Here is a 15835-nt window from a genome sequence, read left to right as displayed (position 1 = left end):
AGCACCCTTTGAACAAACCTGCAAAGCCCAGAAACCAAAATGTTTATTCCCTCTTCCTTTACTTCTATAGTTCTTGTTTGCTCCTTTCTAAAAGTGACTCTCACAGCGAAAATTTAAAAGAAGGGAATGGAAAAGAGAGGGGCATGGAAGGAATTAATAAGGACTGTCAGGGAGATAAGAAAAACGTCATTTAGATTTTTATTTTTTATTTTGGAAAATCATCCCTCTGAAAATCATAACCATCACATATTTAGATTTCTTATATTCATACAGCTTAAATGGGATTTACATCAGTTTTGCTGAAATTTCTATAAAGCAAGGCAAATGAGACTCTCTAGCAGCCTGTGTTCTCGAGAAACAAGCAAACATTAGAGGTCTCCAACCTTCATTAACGTAAAACATCGTCAACGTTAAGATTGTTCTTGAAAAGAAAGTGTGTCAAGTTTCATCTCACGCTAATTTTCAACTAGCATGAAAGCAATATAACATGAAATTTTCTTCTTTATGCAATGATACAATGCACGTAGTCTACATCTTTTGGTGTATGGAGTTGTTATGTAATATGTTAATTGCCTCTGAAGTGAAGCACAAAACCTGAATCCACATTTACTGACTTAAATCACTTCACTGACTCCACTTAAGTAATGCAAAAGATCTGGTTTGAGGGTAAACTGAGAAAAGAAACAGAAGTCAAGAAAGTTTAACCTATGACACCAGCCATTGATTTTTCACTCAATCTATATTAACACTGGCCTTCCTATTTTTCCCTTGGTCATATGTGTGTAGGGAACTCCACTACATCAGAACGAGGTCAGTAAGCAAAAGTACAATCCCATTTCCACTCAAGTGAGTGCAAAAGCCTCATTTAACTTGATAGGAAGCTATAGCAGAGCCTGAATAGCAAAAGATATCCTGCATGCCTTTTTTTTTTTCTTTAGGTAAAAATTAAAAATGTAAATATGTTAGAATAGAGGGGGGAAAAGCAGGTATTTGGGAGAGTTGAGAGAGGGGATTATTTCTGTGGTTTTGTTTGTTTGTTTTCAGAGGAGCGAGGTTGACCAAGTGCAAATAAGAAAGTAAAAACTAACACTGTATTATATGCCGCAAGGGAAAAACAACAATCTGGTTTTATAATGCATCAGGAAATTTCCTTAGAAATAATGCTGGCACAGCACACTTGCAAGGCAAAGAGAGGAAAAAGATGCAGAACTGAATAAGCAATTGGGGAAGGAGAAAATTTATAATGGATCAATTAAAGACCATCAAATTTCTAATACTGCATGTAAGAAGATTGCTTTGCTAAACACTTACACCTTTGTATGAGAAAAGTGTTTGTTTTTTCTGCTGATTTGCACCAATTGCTTGCTATTAAAACAATTTTCCTAGGGAACATTTCAATCATTAAAATAAATGAGCTTATAACTAGCTGGACAATGCTCTGCAGCTCAACTTAAGTGCATCCACTCTTTTTAAACAAACATTCCAAAGCTGTTTTCCCCCTATATGTGAGCTACATATCACTTTATTTTCCATTAACTTCATTCTATCGCTTGACTAACTTTGAAGTAATGTTTGCATTAGTTCCTTGGAAGGAGTCTTTTTTTTTTTTTTTTTTTTTTTTTTTTTTTAATTATGAGGAGCAGCAAATGAAACCAACTCCTTTGCTCCCCTGCTGTTCTCAGGGGGATCTATCCCTGCTTTTCCCTGAAGGTGCACAAGTGGCGCGGACATTGGTAGGTGCTCCCAGGAGTGAGGAGGTCTGAGCAGTTTCCCCCTTAGTAACAGCCTCATCTCAGATGGGCTTTCACAGCCTCCTCCTGTGAGGATCTCAAAACGTTTTAAAAGTTGAGTGTTGGTATGAGCACACTGGCATATGAGCTTCACATATAAGACGTATTTGCTAAAGGCTGACTGAAAAATCTTTCATTGTGTTTTAAGACATATAATATCTTTATGAGTCTTACTCACACCACCTTTTTTTTTTTTTTTTTTTTTATCTATAGTGCCTTTACATTTATTTAACTTTTTCTTTAGAGGAAGGTTTATATGAATCAATCTCACCATAACAGAAATATATTCTATTCAGTTATTGACATGTATGGCCATCTAGATAATAAATAAATAAAAATCAAACATTAAGTTTAATACACTATATATATATATTGTTTATAATTTCAAAACTTATGCTTTCGTCATATAAAGAGCTGAAATATAATTTCATTTTTAGATCAAGATGGAGTTCGTCACTCAATCTTCTTTTCCCTCTTTCTTTCCAAAGACCACCACCTTTCAGTGCACAGAATGCCATTATGACATACTGATGAGGGGACAGTTCCCAGAATGAATTCTATTAGATGTGGTTGGTGCTCTGTTTGTCTGCAGTACATCTGTGTACAATAGGGAATGTTTTATCTTTGGACTAGACCTTAAGAGAAACACCTCCTGAAAGCTGATATGAATACAAACAGAAAAATGTGCAAGCTGCACAAACCAGCATCCAATTTCTTAAAAGAGTTAAAACTTCCAAAAAGATTATTTTGGTCAGTAATATGGACAATTCAGCATGCAGTGCTATTCCATTTTCCTCTTAAAGTAGTTTTATGCTTACAGTGTATTTGTAGCTTTTTACTGCCTTAAAGTCCTCAACTTCAAGTTATGATGTCTGAGACAAAGCATTAATTTCCAGTTTTAAGTATGGTGTTACAGAACAAACATCATGCTGCCCCTGAGGACACAGGATGGTTAACCCCTGTGCAAAACATTCCAACAAGACACTTGTGACAGTGTAAGGAGAGCAAACCCCAATGACCTGCAAACCCCAAGGACAACCTGCTCCCTCCAACTCAGGGAACAGACAGGCAGACACTGGGAGTCATGCAAGCCAATGACCATGTGGGATCCCTGTCATGGATCCCCCAGCCAGTGGATTCCAAGGGCTCCTTTGGGAAATTTTGCTAGCATGAGTTTTAAGAGAAATTCCATGAGGCTGCCTCTCTTTTACTCCAGCCCATAAGGTGATTAAACCCTGTGATATAGCCATTACTGTTTCATAAGAGTGGTGCATCAGGAGAAAACACCCTGCAGCACAACAACGTGGAAAGGAGCTCTTGATTTGAGGTCTAACTTTACTTGTTTTGCATGTCATACAAGCCTGTACACTCTATTGTAGTGATCAACTGCAAGATAAATCCCACTTTATCCTTTCCTAACCATGAAGTGCTGTAAAGTACTAGATAAGGATGACTTCTTTTATCCAGCAGAGCAGGAGACTATTGGTAATTCATTTAAAAGGAAAGGAATTTAGATGGAAATAATGATAAAACCTGACAATGTTAATGAATATAACTTGGTATTTTCTTTTCCAATGGAATCTAATGTAATTGAAAATTTGAAAGGTTGAGCACTGAAATTCTCTGCTCAGAAGTTGCAGGACAAACTTGAACAATACAAGCTTTTCTGAGCCTGTTTTCAGCTAAGTCTCATTATCTGTGGTCTTCTGAAAAACTAAAACAAAACAGAACAAGAAAAAACAAACACCAAACCTACTGCCCAAGCCCAAGAGGTTAGCTAGTTTGGATTGTTTAGCTTCATTCTGCAGAACACACCAATGAGCTTCCTGTTTCAAAATATAAACATATATCCACAAGGAAATAAAATTTCAAAACCAAATTATCTTTTTGAGTGCCTGTCCACCAAAAAAACAAATGAAACCAAAACAACAACAAACTTATTAGATAACAATAGTTCACCACTGAAAATTTAAACCTGAAATCCCTTAACTTAATAGCATGTGATTTTGTATGTATGCTTAATAAGCATTGTTTTGTATGGTGTTTAACAATTTACTTTGCTCAAAGGAAAGAAAGATGGAAAAACACATTGACCAAACAATTACAATAAGGTTTTAAGACCATTTTTCAGTGGAGTCAATGAAAAATAGAGGATCTGCCCCTACATTACTGAGAAAAAAAAAAAAAAAATATATATATATATATATATATATATATATTTGAGCCAGGGGAGTTTTAGGTTAGATGTTAGGAAGAACTTCTTCACTGAAAGGGTTGTGAGGCACTGGAACAGGCTGCCCAGGGAAGTGGTGGAGTCACCATCCCTGGAAGTCTTCAAAAGACGTTTAGATGTAGAGCTTAGGGATATGGTTTAGTGGAGGGCTGTTAGCGTTAGGTTGGAGGTTGGACTCGATGACCTTGAGGTCTCTTCCAACCTAGGAAATTCTGTGATTCTGTGATTCTGTGATATATATATATTTAATAAAAACAAGCAAAAGTAGTGTTATGAAGCAACATTTGGACTTCATGGACTTCATGCATTTGGGAATGCTTTACCTCCAAACTCTGAAAAGACTGCAGTGTTTTAGAATGGTGTTACAAGAAGCTGGACCTTGTTAAAACACTAGCATGGCTCTGAGAAACATCGCAAGTTAACACATTTGGATAAATAAGTAAACAAGGCAGAAGTGGGGGAAGGAAAGCGGCTTTGCACCTCAATTATGAAAGTCTAAAGCTAAGATACAATTGCTGAAAGTATCAATGCCACAATTATTTACATGAGTTCAAAACTTTTAACTATCATAATTAATTAGGATTTTTCAGTAGCATAGGTAAACTCAAATAAGCTGCAATGATTATGCACACAGATTTCTGATGTAGCAAGGTGAAAGCTAACAAAAATGCAATAGCTTCTTAAAAGGCTGGCAGAAGTTGTGCCCTGACAAATGATTCATTTAATCAGAGGCTTCCTGAAACTCGTAAGAGTCTTGCGTCTATCAGGCACCCACAAGTCACATAAAGAAGAAATGAGATTAAACATACTGCAAAGAATTACAAAGTGAGACTGGAGCTAATGACATGTCAGGAAGAGCATTAAAATTGAATATTTAAAAAGTCACATGTGGATCAAAAACAAATACATGAATTTAGTCAGGTCTGTGGCAGTGCTGAGCTGTGCTCTCACAGAGGAGCCTGTGGGCACACTTTCACCAGTGTTTTCAGGTTATTTATCCTGATGTTTCATAGCTCTGTTTACAAGTCGGTGGGAGCCCTGGATGCTTAAAAACAAAAGCCAATTTATGAAGCACCTAAATCCAATTATATCTATACACAATTAAACATACATTTAATTTCCAAATGTCTGGCAACTTTTAAAACCTTGGATTACACTGTACTGTTACATGTGTCATAAATCTCCACACCCTAAGAAGTTCTTATTTCTGTATTTCTTTTCCTCTTAACTCACAAGGAAGCAGGAAAAGATTAAAAAATAAATAAAAAATAAAAGATTTATCTCTAACTTTTTTACATACAAGCAGCTTATTTTTCTTCAGGTAAGATAATTGCGTGTGTAAAACAAACAAAAAAAGCTAAATGAGTTGATGTAGAAGCAACAAAACACTTCATTTTTTTCCCCTAATCTCTCCCATAAACTTATATATAATCTCAGAGGTATAAAATTGTAAAAGGTTGACATACATCCAAAATATTGAAGATTTTTAAGACTCTTTCTTTACCTTTCAAAACACTTAGATAATTTGTAGTGCCCCTACTTGTCAGATTTCAGAATCCATGATCACAGATGTGCATTCTGGGTCTTTCAGCCTTTCAAAACAGACATACAAAGGAAGTCATGGAAATAATGCCTTAAATAAAGGGGTCCGTATTGTCATACACACTGAACAGCTTCATTTACAACCACTGACTAAATCCATTATAGATGTTGGCAGCTTTAGATCTATGTATTGCGTTTTGGTGAATAAATGCCACTACATATTTAGCCTTTATAGAGCAAAGCTTTTATTTTGTGTATAAATCTGCGTTTAATGAGCCTTGAAAGAGATGATTGCTAAATAACAGCCTGCTGCATTCAAGCTCAACTGCCTCCAATTATATTGTTTATAATTATATAATTGTACAATATAATGTGTGTCCAACAATCCCTGTGTTTTATTACTGCACAGCACTATGACACTGATGTAAATCACCTTTCCACTTTCACAGTCAGCCCCTTTCATTTTGCTTACTCAGCCGACAAAAACGCACACGGAACTGCACTTTGACTGTTGAATACATCAAACCAGCTTACCAGCCTCAGCATAAACGTGAAAATAATGGAAGTGGCCAACCCACAAAGCAGAAAGGAGAAAGAAAGGTATTGTTAGATAAAATATGAATAAATAAATAAATAAATAAATAAAAATTCAAAATGATGCATGTTGTTTTTAAAACTGTTTTCTTATGGTGTTTCTTGTTAGCAGATGCTTTTGAATACACTGCCTATCCAAAAATTCCCATGACAGTGGGTGCATTGGCAGGTAATGTTCTTTGCATTGTTCTTTCCAAAACTGCTATATGGATATTGCAGCATTTGCCATAACAGTGCTAAAATTAGCAAGGATTTTATTAGCAAACACGTCATTACACTGTTAAACGCCTACACAAACTTGTCTTCCTCCCCCACCTCCATCAGAATGGAGCAACATTTCTTTTGTTTCATCATTTGCAAACTCATCCAGCTTTTAATCGGTTAAGCAATCTAATACACCGTCACTCAGCACATACTTAGAATAATTCCTGCCACAGAAATTCTAGCCCCAAAGTCATCCAGAAAACTCTCTTTTGACTTAGCTGTGATGACATTTAATTGCTTTGATATTACTTGCTGTGCTTATGTTCTAGACTAACGAAATCCGTGTCTTCAAATGTGAGGTAAAGCCTGCCCCCTATTTTCCCTTCAAGCACACAATCTAGACAGGATTTTTTCCTTTCCTATTTGGCCCACAACCTTCTCAGCCCGTGCCTGGCCCATTGAACAGTGAAATTGTGTGACCAGAGTTACAGGGCAGTAGGGCTCTTATCGGTCTCTCCATCAGCGGAGGGTGGCATGCAGCCACCTGCTAACTTCCTCTCCGTCCTCTGTGCTCTTGGCTACCTCTAAAGCCACTGCTCAGAGTTGTTCCAAACTCCCTTTTAAAGTCCTACACTTCACCTTTACTCCAAATCAATATGCTAAATTTTGCCTTGATGATTGGAAGCAAGGATGCTTTTAAGATGGCAAGAGGTTAAGCCCTTAAGAGTAGGCTTCACATCCCCTGAACTGCTCCAGTTTCTCCTCCTGCCTTGTCAGCATTTACACACCTTTGAAACTCCTGAGCTTGGAGGGGTGTTTGCAGTCAGGCGCCTCTCTCCGTGCTTTATGACTGAAATAGTCATCTTCTGAAATCTACCATTATTATTATTTTAACAGCTTGGACAATTTCCCAAATTGGAAGAAGTTGTTTTAAAGCTATGATTAATTTTTTCAAAGTTTCCAATTAAATCACAGCAAACACTTTTCCAAGTCAATTAGTTTCAATACTGTACATCAGTTTCTAAGCAGTCTCTTAACTAGAGTCAATGACTGTAGAAGAACAATGCAACTGAACTTCTCTTAGATTTAGATGTTGTTTTGGAAATGAATACTAAATTAAAAATTAAAATGTGATTACAATTATGCAGTTACTTTAAAACAACAGTTGCATCATATTCTTTGATCTTTAGGAAATGTTTCACCATTATTTATCAAATAGCCTACCCTTATTTGCCATCTCTTATAAAGATTCTTCAAGCTATGATCTTAATATAAACTCTTGTATGGTGTTGAATACAAGTGAGCAAGATAAATCCTTCTAATAAGCAACATTTTAAAAATGATGCTGCTAAATTCATTTTAAAAACTCAACATACAGATTACATACAATGATAGAACTTGTGAAGAGTATCAAGTAGTGAAATACGTGATCACCACCTCTCTTACAGTTTATAAAAACCAGGTTATTACAGCAAGAAAAGCACACCGAAAAGATCAAACCACAGAAATTATATGCACACCAACATTAATCAGCATTTAGATTTAGCAAATAATTTCCTACAGCATGGCAAGCTTTCTAAACAAGACGCAAGCCAATTAAATGAAACCAATTGACACCCAAGGACAGGGGGTGAGAGGTGCAGGGCAGAACCAGCTTGCAGAGTGCCCCAAAACCACATCTCCTACTGATGGCTTCCAAAAAGCCCAGGGCTGGCTGTGGGGCCACAGGGAAAATATCGTGCTGTCAGCACAGGCCACAGCACTGTTTTTATTCCCAGCGCAGAGAACTTCTTCATCCCCAGAGCTACTCAGGGGGCACTGACCCAGTTTCCAGCTGCTGTGCTTTCCTAGTTAAAATAGCTAGCAGAATTTCTCGTGGTGTCTTCCCTGGGTGCTCTGCCTCTTCTAAGAGGAGCCTTGTATATAGACCTCAAATTGTTGAAGTTGTTAAATCAGAGATTTCTAAAATTCAGAGCCCTTATATTTACCTTCTTGATTCCAACTCTCTGGGATATTCTCTATCATGTTTACAAGATTTCTTGTTCAAAATCAAGGAATTTTTGACTTTTTCAAATGAATGCCAGCTTTTCGTGTATTCTCCTCAACCTCTTTTCATGTTGTTGCTCTGGAAGGGGTAGGGGAGCACTGCAAAATCCACAGTAGAAAGAAATGACATGCTGAGTTCAGGTATCCTGAGTGCATGATGCTCCACAGCTGCTCCTGGTGATGATGCCCAAACGTTTCAGCCTTTTAAATGAATGGGTACCTGAACAGTTCTCACCTGGTTTGTTTCCAAGAACAAAATTAGGTACTAACAATGTAGAGAGGAACCAATTATTGACTAGCTAGTAGTTGGCTAGCATAGGATATATGCAAATTTAAAACTGACAGGGGACGCAAAATAGAACATGGAATAATCTGTTGCTAGCTGCAGGAAAAAAAAAATCAAAAAAGTTTGTATCTTAAATTTTGCATCAGTTTTCTTTTATGTGACACATGTATTGCATTGTCTTTGAAAAGCTTTTTGCTATATCTGTTTGTCCTTTATTCTTCTTCACACTTCTGTAATCAGAACTATCATGGTGCTTTGGTTTCTGTCCTGGCATTTTAAGAGCTGTTTTCCTTAATGCTGTATTTGATCCCCTTCTCTAGGAATTACTGAGATTGCATTGCTTTACTGCCATAGAATATCCATGTAATTAAAAATAAATAATAATAATAATAATAAAATCTCTGAATAGAGACACAGCTTCAGATGATTTTATTTTTTGAAAACCATGACTACTTCTGTTAGTGATACCACTTCTCCATAGAGGTGAAAAAAAAAGAAAAAAAAAAGTATTCGTATGCAAGAATGATTAAACAACAGTACATCTGTTTCTACGCAAATAGAAAGAATACAGAAGGTATAAGCAAAAAACAACAATAACAAAACCAAACCAAACCAACCAAACAACAACAGTAACAACAACAACAAAAAAAGAGAGACATGAATATAACAAACTTAATAGGAAAGAATGAATGTTCTTTTCACAGTCATTGATAAAGTCCAATTCCCACAACTAGCAGGTTTAAAGAGGCACTAGCTAAGAAGGGAGAAGAAAAAGAATATACATTAAATATCAAAAATTTTGCTGTGAAACAGCAATCCTGTTACTCTATATGTTCTGGACATACTAAGCAGGTCAAACAGATCTTAGCTTACTACATGCACGTGGATTAATTGTTAACTTCCACAGGCACTGCTACTATATGCAGCAGTTTTCTGCTTGACTCTTCCAGTTACCACAGAAAAACTTTCTTATTCATTTGGAAATGTCCAGGGAAACATACATGTTATGTTCAGTACACCTCATCGTATGCAGTTTAAGCCCTGAATTTGCAAAAACAACAACAAAAAAAAGTCTAAACCATAATGGCCTTGCATAATTTACTATTTTTCATAAAATATGAAAAAACAAACAAACAAACAAAAACCATAACCAACAGATTCCACACATTTATGTGTCATTTCACACTCAGCAACAGTGCTGTTGAAAAACGGCTGCTGGTTACTTTGACTTCCAACTCAAACAATCCTTGAAAAAGTGATCAGCTGTTTAATGAATTTCACATAATGAATTTCACATAAATTTTAGTTTCCTTCACAAAGCTGAGTCATTGGGGTAAAATATTGATACTTCAACAACTTCATCAGTCTCTCTCTATTTATGAAAAAATACGTATTGGTGCATGTAACAGTAAATTTTTCACTTCTCTTTGAGCAGTCTTGTACCAAAACTTTGCACAACAGGTTGCTTTTATTTTTTACACAAAAGGATTTTAAACACACTTCAAACATCCTTATTTCTCAGAAAAACCAGTAGTGTATGACTGAAAAAAAAATATAATTGAGTTCTTTTTTCTTCCCCCCTTATTTAATGGACGTTCATTGATTGAAACTGTGGTGAAAGTAGAACTCTTTATTTACAGGTCCATCAAGTATGGTATGCCCTAATTTGATTTTGTCAAAATCTTGTAGATGCCACTGTGTATTTGAATTCATAATAGAATATGAAACAAAATAAATTAAAAAAAAAATCAATGAGATCCATTTTAACAGAACATGTTAAAGCATTTCTCAAAAGAAATGGAAATGAATAAAGAGGAAGCAAAGACAGAAGAAAGGAGTCACTCTCTATTAGATTTTGTTTTGTACTGAGGTTCATGTCCTTGCTGCCAGTTGGTAGGTAATACATTATTTCAAGTAAGAAACAAGATACATCTCTTGATCAAGCACTCCAGGACTGCAACAAAAATTTAAAATTCCAGTGTTCAAGTCACTGTTTTAAGAAGAGTCCCTGACTATAGTTCTTTTTTAAATAAAGTTCCTGCTTTCTCCCCAGAACCCTCTTTCTCTAAAAAAAAAAAATAATTATGAAAACACATAATTAGCATAATATTTAAGGCTGTAGAGTATTACAGGCAGTCATCCATGATATTGTAGATATAAGACATACAAGTGCACATTGACTGTGCATGTCATCTATAGATGTGATTAAACATGAAAATACACAGAATAATGGCTTTTTCATCTCACTTGTGAAACAAATGGCTGATTCAAAAGCCTGAATTCCTCTTGGTTGTGGTACTGATCGTTTCTGCCACATCAGAACCAATTGGCTTTCCAGATAGGGTTCATCTGCAAGCTTACCAATGTTAGCATTCCAGGATCTCCGTTTTCCTCATTGACCTAGCTTACTTCCATTAGCTATTATGGAATAAAGTCTCTCTACTGCCTCTGAAGCAGCCTTAAATGCCATTCTTTGGCCATGCTTTCTCTGTTTGGGCCCTGAGCAAGGAGAATTACTACACAGGGCAATATGATTGCTCTTAGAACATTTTAAGTCCAATTTCAAACCCATGCAGTCGGATCTTGGGTTATCTATCAGCTGCACAACAGCTTGCAGTGCCAATAGTCACATGTATGGAGCTTGTCCCCAAAAGGATCCTCAGCTCTTTGGAGCAAGTGCTTCCTTCTTCTGGGGACTCAGCCCCAGCACCGTATGGTGCTCTGTCCCCTAATGTTAATCACTTGCCTCCTAAAGCAATTTGTCATCTTCCTGGGAAAACAGCTTCCCATGGGTAGCTCCCAACCTTACAGAAAGGAGAAAGGACAAGCCAGTTGTCTCCTGGGAGTTCATGTGGCCTTTTTAAATTCCTCATACATCCCCACTGGGAAGCTTCTCTGAAACATTTTAGAGACTCTGGAGTGTTGCTCTCCTTTTTGAAAATGCTGATGCTATTCCTGTGTTTCCTTTCAAAGATTTTGTCACAGTTAAGACAGGCAGATTTTCCCCTCTGGGTGTATCAATATTCCACTGGGCTGTCAACCAGGGAAGTTTCCAGTTCTAAAAGCATAAGTTACTCAAAAAAAGAGGCATTTGTCTTACCTGCCTGTTACTTTTCAGAAGTTACTAAACTCTCATACTTCACCAGTCTGCTAAAAACATTCATCTGATTTTTTTTTTCTTTCATGTTGATAGTACTGATTCTGTTTTCAGTTCTGTTCCACCATACCAGTGTGTCTTTGCCTGAAGTCTTATGGGTTCTGGCTGGGATTGTTAGCAGGACTCTCTTGCATAAAACATATCTATTTTGGGTAGACCTGTGCGGTGTCAAGAGTTGGACTTGATGATCCTTAAGGGTCCCTTCCAACTCAGGATATTCTATGGTTCTATGATTCTATTATTATTATTATTATTATTATTATTATTATTATTATTATTATTATTATTATTATTATTATTATTATTGCTTTGAAACAGCAAAACAAGGAAGCATAGTGTCCATGTACTGAAGCAGCTCTTGAGGAATAACACCAGTCCAGTCAGGTTTCTCCTTATGACAACACCCTCTTTATCTGACTTCTGAAAACAACTAAAGTGCAGAGACATCTGCTGTGGCTGTGCACAGAACCAGCTTGGGTCACAAGACAGTTTATGTCCTCTGACTTCACACTGCAAGAATGGGACTCTACCCCAGAGCTGGCCATGGAAACAATACATCCATACCCAGACATATCTGACCCTGATCTGTTAGCAAGAACAGGATTGTGCACTTATTCTTGGCCATAATGGTGGGAGAACATTAAGCAAACAAACAAACACTACCAACAAAACCAACCAACCAACCAACCAAAAACACTGGAACTGAGGGTGGAGAGCTTTTTTTTTTTCTTTTTTTGCTCTCAAACTCCAGCTGCACCTATACTGTATTTTCAGATCCAAGTCCCACAATTTTCAGGATATAAGTGGGAAGAAGGGGAAAGGAAACTTCTTCCTAGGTATCTGACACATGCTGATAGATGTTTTCTCCATGAACATTCAAAGAAGAAAAAATTAAATGCAATTGTCTGATAACATCAAAGATTCCATTAACTTGCTACAAGACAGGATAAGCATTTCTGTGTCTTGAGGTCAACTATTGCACTGCAAATTGTGATCCAGGATAATTTAGCACAGCTATAGTAAGCTTAGAAACGAAGTACAAATGTGTTCAGATTTTTTTAATAGATTGACTTAAGGGGATTCTGAGTCCCCTAAAAATATATTATTTTGCTACACTTCATATCACAGCTTAATTAATTCTATTTTAAAGCACATAGATCAACCACGTTTAGATTAACAGATAAGCTCTAAAACAAACAGGATTTCATACATCTTATAAATGTTTATATATATCAGGATGTTTCCTGATGGAATATTCCTGTTGCTCTAACACACCCCCTCCTTAAAAAAAATATTAAATTAAAAACTTTCATCAAGATGTGAAATTGGGAAAAAGAAACCATGCATAATCAGAATTCATTTTTGCTAGTTTCCAAAACTAATGGCATGTACAAGAAAAAAAAAAAAAAATTCACATTGTTAATACAGACTTGCATCTTAAACTGAAATTGTAGTTGCCGTAACCTGTATTCTAGCCTAACAGTCACAAGGGTGTTATTCACAAAATAAAAGCAGAGTTTTAATTACTGAGTAGATGCTAGTTTTTGTTGTCTTTTAAACACAAGTGACAGTGTAATCTAAATGAATTTATTGGATCAATACTGAAACCATTAAGAGTAAGAGGTCTCCCTGCCATTCCTATGCACAAAGCTAACTAGTCCTCCCACAGCCGATCAACAAACATTATGGTTTTGATCTTTGTTTAACCTGAGACTAGCCCAGAAGAGAATAAAGCTGAGAAACCAAGGGCAGCAAATTTTAGCAAATTATAGGAAATTTTGATATAAGCAAAGACATTTTTTGTTTACTATGTGGAGCAAAAGACATCTGAAAATACAACTCTTTTGATGAATGAGTTTTCCACATAGCTACCACAGAAATTCTTTATCAGGTGAAGATGAAAACACTACACAATAATTACACAAGTCTACTTGGTGTAAAGAGTGCCCCAAAACCTTCGGTTCAAGGGGGAAACTTTCTCCTTCCAAGACAAGTTGGGAGGTAACCCCCAAGCTGCCACACACAGGACACTGCTGCAAGTGCTGGTGTGTGGAGGAGACCACAGCACTCCTCTCTGTGAAGGCTGTGGCCTGCATGAGGCCATGAAGGACTGTTCCGCAGAGACTGCCACAATTTCCAGAGGTGTTCATAGCTGCCTGATTAACCCTAAGGGCCCCTTCTGCCTCCAATGATGGCTTGAAGCGTTCATATTTTTCATTGTATTTGGTTCCCGAAGTTGCCTTGTACTTTTGAAAAGGCAAGGGGGAAAGAAAACATCTATCAGGATACTTCAGTACAGATTTTCCTTGAAGAAAAGCCTGCAATATCAAATAAGAAAGATCAGTTCCCTGTAAAATGTTAATAATGCATAATAAAGATCTTTCAACCTTATGCTTCAAGGGCAAAACCAATGCAAAGATTTTAAAAGATTCTCTAATATGTTATAGATGTGACTTTTTTTTTTTTTTTTCTCTTCTTAAATGAAAAAGGACTAAATCCAAGGGTTTTGTCCCCAGTTTACAAAACCACATTCTTCATACCCAGAGGGCTCTTATTCACTTTTTTCCTTATTTGATTTATGAGGTCATTAATAATAATGATTATTGTCAATCCTTCCAGTGCCATAAAAATGTTGTTAACTTCATTTAAAGCGAGTTTCATCACTTCCTCTGCCCTATCTATCCTCTAACTTCCATTTGCATGGATTAGTAACATAAAAGAAAATCAGGAAGCTTTTCGAGCTCAAGGACTACAACTATAAATTTGTCTCTCAGAAGAACTACATGGTTGCACCAGCAAGTTATAAAGGCAACAAAATCACTCCTAGTATAGAAAGTTTCACAAATAACTTTCAGGCATCACAGACATGTTTTTGAAAGTTAGGTGAATTTTGAGCCTTACTCCTTATGAAAATTGTAGGTCAAAATCCCAGACATAAATCTTAGTGACAAAAAGTACTAGTCTTTTTTGATTCAATTTTAAACAGCTATGAGATGGGAATAGGAAGACTTCCCAAAGTTAGAGGTGTTTGATTTTAATTAGCAGTTTGCAAAAACAGTGAACTTTTCTCTTGTATGTTTTTGCCAGTGGGTAAATCCTGCAGTAGTTGCTACTAAGGTTGAAGCCCACCACCCACCACTACTGCAGAGCAATGAGGGCACTACACTAACATCCTGGGTTTGGAACATCAAGCTGTTTAATGACCTCCTGACAGTACCCCTGCGGGATTTAAAGATTTTATTTAAGCTCACAATAGCAAACTGACTTATAGAGTTGTATTTTTTTGTTGTCAAATCACATTCCATAAATCTCAAGACAGCCTTTCAGCCCAGATACTAAGATCTAGATATAAATAAAGCATGGAGATGGGAGAAGTTGAAGAAATGCAGTTACTCCTGGCAGGTTTCCATGAAAACCTCAAAGACATGCATAATTGAAGGTAAACCCTATGTTTTCCAGATCATCTGAAATCTGCTTAATTTTTCTGAGTTTTCACTCCAAAAAATGAAGGCACAAAAAGGTTTGACTGATCTCGCGTGAATTCAAATTACTGTTTTGAAAAGCTAAATTCTGACTAGTGAATCTTTCCAAGTGATTCCTACTAAATAAATAAATAAAAACACCAACAGCTCAAATAATACACCATTCATGCTTAAAAAGTTCTTCACAATGTGAAGATACTATAGGATACTATTCAGAATGATTTCAGCCACTAATCATTCACATACTTCAATATTCAACCAGATTATTCCACTGATTATCTAACGTGATAGAACTGAAGTCTAAAATTAAATATAGTAACAGTGTGAAAAATTGTGCGTTCTCATGGAATATCTTGTCACCACCCTGTAGACATAGTCATCACTAGCTACAGGTTTGACTGAAATTTATTATTATTTTTTCTAGGGAAAGTCAAACATTTCCAGAAGAGTGGTCCTGCCACATTTCCTGTAGCAGTTCAACTGTTCTATACTCATACTTGT

The 15835-nt window shown here is 36.4% G+C and overlaps 1 protein-coding gene across 4 annotated transcripts in view; it reads right to left on the bottom strand.

Annotated features, from left to right (window-relative positions):
- Nucleotides 1-15835, bottom strand: part of LOC309874774 (poly(rC)-binding protein 3-like) — a 424882-nt gene that overhangs the window by 319337 nt on the left and 89710 nt on the right. The window lies entirely within an intron of this gene.

Source organism: Aythya marila (assembly GCF_965140915.1).
Source record: "Aythya marila genome assembly, chromosome: 2".
Lineage (NCBI taxonomy): Eukaryota > Metazoa > Chordata > Aves > Anseriformes > Anatidae > Aythya > Aythya marila.
The sequence above is the reverse complement of the archived record's forward strand: the minus strand, read 5'-3'. Positions and strand labels throughout refer to the sequence as shown.